A 5,992-nucleotide genomic window follows, 5' to 3' on the forward strand; every position below is an offset into this window, starting at 1 on the left:
CTCAAGTTGTTCTTATTTGACTTTTGACTCTATCTGCCAAAACTATATCCATCCTCTCTAAGGCTCCAACCATATGCTACCTCCATTATAAAATATTCTTGACAATTCAATTGCATATTATCTTCTTTTCTCTTATTTTTTTTTTAGGTTTTTGCAAGGCAAATGGGGTTAAGTGGCTTGCCCAAGGACACACAGCTAGGTAATTATTAAGTGTATGAGACCGGATTTGAACCCAGGTACTCCTAACTCCAGGGCCGGTGCTTTATCCACTGCATCACCTAGCCGCCCCTTCCCTTACTCTTTTAAACCCCCAAATCATTTTGTTTGTGTTTCTCTTGTAGCACAGAGTTGTTCTTGTGCTGCATTATTGGTATTTTTATACATGTACAACTTAGTTAACTCTTGGTCATGTCCGCGGTAAGCACTCATTGACATTTTATTTTTGGGAGTCAATTTAGGTTAAGTGACTTGCCTAGAGACAAGTAGTCTGTGTCTGGGACTGGATTTGAACTTAGACCCTTCTGACTCCGGAGCCAATGCTCTAACCACTGACCCTCCAGGTTGCCCCTTCATTGAATGTTTATGGGATGGTTGAAAGCAAATCCAAGTCATGCAGTACAGGGAATATCATGTCGCTGAATACTCTACAAAAATTATGTCAATATGTCAGGAACCTATGATTCCATTGAAGAAACATTGCAACCCATCTCCAATTTAGTAGGTAATTCTGAGAGAGTTGGTTCTGGGAGGTTTTGTAGTTTGCACAATGTCACAGAACTGGTAAATGACAGAAGCAATATTTAAAGCTAGATTTTACTGATTCTACTTATATCTGTATATAATGTATACAATTATATTTAACATTATGAATTTATATATATATATATCACATATTATTTTAATATTATAATCCATTGTACTGTCCTGTCTGTATTAAACAAGAAAACGCTTGCTAAATGTTATTGTCCTGCTTCAGAAACTCAAACACACAAAGGAAAAGGGAATAAGCATTTATTAGACTCCTTCTAATCCTCATTCTATGACTATTGCAAATATTATGCAATATTATGCAAATATTATGCAATATTTAATTGTACATAATTATATTTAACCTCAAAAGTTGTTCAGAAGGAAGCATGTGGACACTGAACATAGATAACTATCATACTTTCTTATGAAAAATTATGTAAATGTAAATGAGTTTCCAAAGTCATGTAGTTGCTCCTGTACTATACCAGAAGATGGAGAAAAGATGAATAGATTATAAAGTATGTTGCCAACAAAGGCTTAAAAAAGTGTGAGGGATATTATCAGATATATAGGATCAGAAAAGGAGACAGGAGGGATTTATAGTGAGAATGAATTAATAGATGGACAATACAAGTTATACACGATTTCTTTGGGTCACTTAAAAAGTAGAGTTAGACTTCGCTTGGATTGAATAGACCATATGTGGAGAATTTATCAGACAACATGGAACAAAATTGTAATAAATAGGATAAATGGAGAGAAGGATTGTGTTCTTCTTTGTAGGAGAATGTAGCCAAAATGAAGAATTCAAAATATACAAGTAAGCTATTACCCTATGATATAGACCTGCAGAATAGAATCAAACCATAACTTTCATAGTTTCCATAAGGACAGATATCTGCTTAATACTTTTTTCACTGCAGCACTCACATCCTTGTTTCTCAGACTGTAGACGATGGGATTAAGCATGGGGGTAAAAATGCCATAAAACAAAGCAATCAGTTTACCGTGGTCAATGAGGCTTTGGACTTGGGCTTCATATATACAAAGAGGATAGTCCCATAGAAGATGATCACCACAGTCAGGTGGGCTGAGCAGGTAGAAAAGGCTTTGCTTCTCCCCTCAGCAGAGCGGATCTTTAAAATGGTGGAGAGGATGAAGACATAAGAAATAACAATTAAAAGGAGAGGAGTCAAGGTGAGGATTACATTTGCTAAAAGTATGATGAGTTCATTTAGGGAGATGTCAGCACAGGCCAGGTGCATGACAGCCGGGATTTCACATGTGAAATGGTCAATGACATTTTTTCCACAAAAAGGCAACTGCATAGTAATAATGGTTTGCAACAAAGAGTTAAGAACACCTATTAGCCAGCACAGAGTTGTTAGGGGCACATAAACAGTCCTGTTCATAACAACGGGATACATTAGCGGGTTACAGATGGCCACATAGCGGTCATAAGCCATCACAGCCAGTAGGACACATTCTGTAGTTCCCATGGCAAAGGAGAGTGACATCTAGGCTACACATCCTGTATAGGATAAAGATTTTCGGGTTGCTAGGAAGTTCACTAGCATCTTGGGCACAAATGAAGATGTGTAACAGATGTCTAAGAAGGAGAGATTACTGAGGAAGAAGTACATGGGGGTATGAAGATGGGAATTCAGAATGGTTAGTATGATTATGGTGCTGTTTCCAAATAGTATGACTATGTATATTGTCAAACATAACACAAAAAGGAAAATCTCAAGCTTGGGGTATTTGTAAAGTCCCAGTAGAATGAATTCGGTTACAACTGTGTTATTGTTTCCTTCCATGTCTTTCTCTTTTCAGCTGCAGGAAGTGAGAGAGCATAGAAACAATACCATTAAGAATTCAACAAAAATTTGAGACTCACTATAATTCTGATCATGAATTATGGTATTGGATAGAATTCTGGTCTTGGAGAGCAGGAGGTTTAAATCCTGCTTCAAACTCCGACTTTGGAACCCTGGGAAAGCTATTTAACCTCTGCTTTAGATTTCTTATCTGTAAAATTAGGATAATAATAACATTATTCTGAGTTCAAATGAGATAACATGTAAAACATTTTGTAAAACTTTATTTCAACTCAAAATTTTATATTCTTTTCTCTATAAAGCCATTCATATGAAGTCACTGATGATATCCATTTCTTAGTCCATCAATCACAGAATACTTGCTAAAAAGAATCTTAGATAAGTTAAAAAAGTCTGTGCCTCAATTTATATATTCAAAGTCAGAAATTCATTTCACACTGGCAGAGAGAAAAGCATGCATATATAAATCACCTTAATTGCTATTGTTATAAAATTCTGAGACATGTATAGAGTTAGAGGAAGAGGTAAGATTGTCTTACAATGAGGTTTTTTATTTTTTTATTTGTGATACCTCCATAACTAAACCCACTTGATTGTCGGACAAATTAGACTTATCCTATTTAGAGGGAAGGGTATACAGGAAAAATTTTATTCCATATGAAAATTTTAAAATATGTTCACATGTGTTTGCTTCTAAAAGTCTCATGTCATTTTCTTTTAGGATATTTAAGATACTAGCAGTGTCAGTGAAATTAATTACTATTAATTATAGCTCAATAAATCCCTTTCCTTTATTTTCAAATATGTCAACTAAAACTATTTTGCTTTGTTGATTTTTCTTGCTTTCCATGATAGATTCAAATAATAAAATTAGATTTGGACAGGACCAAAGTAATCCTTAACTTTAGAAAATTTTTTTCCTTTTCCTTTTTCCTCTGGCATGGACCCCTTTGGCAGTCTGGTGAAGCTTATAGACCCCCTTTTAGAATAATGTTTTCAAATTAATAAATCAAAATGGATGGGATCACAAAAGAAACAAATTATATTAAAATATAGTTATCAAATATTTTAAAAAACCAAGTTCACAGGTCCCATGTTAAGAACCCCTTCTATCACCAACACTCATTTTACAAATTAAAACAACAACAACAAACAACTGAGGTTCTAAGTTAAACTTTTTCAATGCTACAAAGCAAAGCAATAGCAAGAAAGTGATGAAAATATGGGGCTGATAAATTTATTCTAGTGCTTTTTTCACTTTTGAATAGATATAGAAATTGAATTACTGAGCTTCCTAACTAATCTAAGATTGTTTTTTAGCAATGACTTCTGCTATTGATGGGCTTAAACACAGATAAGAGGATGACTTTATGACAAAAGAGTATATAATTTTAAATGTAACAGTCACCAGGAATCTAAACTCATCTATAGATAAAAAGGAAAATGAGCTCATTTCCCCTCAAAATCACGAGGACATCTAGTGCATATAGCCAACTTCAATTTAAGTACTATCCATTGCCTTCTCCCCTCAACTCTGATTGTCATCTTTACCTCCTCTTCTCCAGTAACGTGAACTCTATTTCTGGGTCCCTTTGTTCTGATAATCTAACTTTTGCCTTATATTGCCTGAGCCTAAGATTGTGCAACACTTCCCAATGCTCTTTGGCACCCTGTCCTCTTCTGCTTCTTCCAGGTTTCTCTTTGGATGTTTACTTCACCCATAAGAATGTAGGCACTTTGGAAGTCAGACCATCTGATTTATCTGTTATTTCCTTCCTTAATGCTTAGTACAGTGGAAAGTGCTTAATAAACACTATCTATCTATCATCTATCTATTTTCCTTTCTTCTTCTTCTTCTTCTCTCTCTCTCCTTTCCTCCATTCCTTCAATCAATGCTACCTTCATTCAATCATGTTAATTCAGCCATTTGTTTATTTTCCTTCCTTCTTTACCCCCTTTCACTTTCTTCTCTCTTTCTTTATCCTATGTATCACCTCTCTCAATTTAGAATCAATTTATAAAACCATGAACTAGAAATTAGAGAGATTATGAATGAATGTGGAATAATATAAATATTTATTGAAGAATCTATAGTGTATCAATGTCTTATTTCTATGAAATAAAATAAAGGAATAGCATGAAGTTTAGGTGGATGGGGAAACAAATAAAGCTATTTACCTCCATTTTTTTTCCTGACAAGAGAGAGTTAATTTTCTCCACAGACCTTGGCAGTTCTGTGTGGGTTGGTGATAGCCATTTAATTCATCTGGTCTTCCTCTTATCTACTATCACTGTATGAAATGGGAGATAAGTTTTACTTAGGTCATTTATTATTGTATTTATCATGAAATATTTTTGACCTACATATAAACACAAGCTTTGTACATAGTAGGAATTTAATACATGCTTTTTACTCACTTATTTAATAATTTCTTAATTTGTAGCAAATATTCCCAGCAAGAAATTCCAGATATCTTCAGGGGATGAAAGAGCTTCATTTGATTTTTAATTATTTTTTAATTTTTGCAGCTCTATTTAATTTTTTTATACTATCATCTTCATTTCAATATAAATGAATCTACCTGTGTCCTAGACTTTCTTGTCATAGAGAAGAAATCATTGGGATTAATAGTGGGGGGAAAATTTCCTTAAAATGAAATGGGTTTTCTTAGGGGAAGGGAAAGAATCAGTGAACCTGAAATCAGACCTGTTTTCTAGTCCTGAACTAGCTATGTGTCTTAGTGTGTAGAGTATTAGATCAAGAGTCAAGCAGACCTAACTCTGAATCCTCTTTCAAACACTTACTAGCTTTGTGACCTTGGACAAATCATTTAACCTCTTTCATCCTCAGTTTCTTCAACAATAAAAAGGGGATAAAATGATCACCTACCTCACAGGATTATTGTCAGATCAAATGAGATAATACATGCAAGGTACTTCATGAATTATAAAGGACTACATAAATCCTAACTATTATTATTGTAGTTGGGGGTGGTGCATTTGTTAGCTATATGATCTTGGGTATATCAATTTGCTTCTCTGGGAGTCAGTTTATAGTGTTTAGTTGAGGTTTTCTTGGCAAAGATATGGAGGGATTTGCAATTTCCTTCTACTCATTTTAAAGATGAGGAAATTGAGGCAAACAGGATTAAATGACTAGCTCAGGCTCACATAGCTAGTTAGTTCCTGAGATCAGATTTGAATTTAGGAAGCTGAGTCTTCCTGATTCTAGGTCAGACACTCTTTCTACTGTGTCACCTGTCTTCCCTTGTGGGAGATAGTTTGATAATAAGTAAAAATGAGCAGTCCTACATTTAGAACTGGAAGGGACCCTAAAAATAACCTAGTCTAATGCCTACATTTTCTTTATTGAGAAGCATTCTTAGAGATTCTCTGAAGATCAT

At 34.5% G+C, this 5,992-nt stretch overlaps 1 pseudogene; it reads right to left on the reverse strand.

Annotated features, from left to right (window-relative positions):
* Positions 1 to 1,623: 1,623 nt before the first annotated feature.
* Positions 1,624 to 2,567, reverse strand: LOC141494754 (olfactory receptor 13D1-like; annotated as a pseudogene).
* Positions 2,568 to 5,992: the final 3,425 nt, after the last annotated feature.

The sequence above is a fragment of the Macrotis lagotis genome, chromosome 8 (genome assembly GCF_037893015.1).
Source record: "Macrotis lagotis isolate mMagLag1 chromosome 8, bilby.v1.9.chrom.fasta, whole genome shotgun sequence".
In the NCBI taxonomy this organism is placed as follows: Eukaryota; Metazoa; Chordata; class Mammalia; order Peramelemorphia; family Peramelidae; genus Macrotis; species Macrotis lagotis.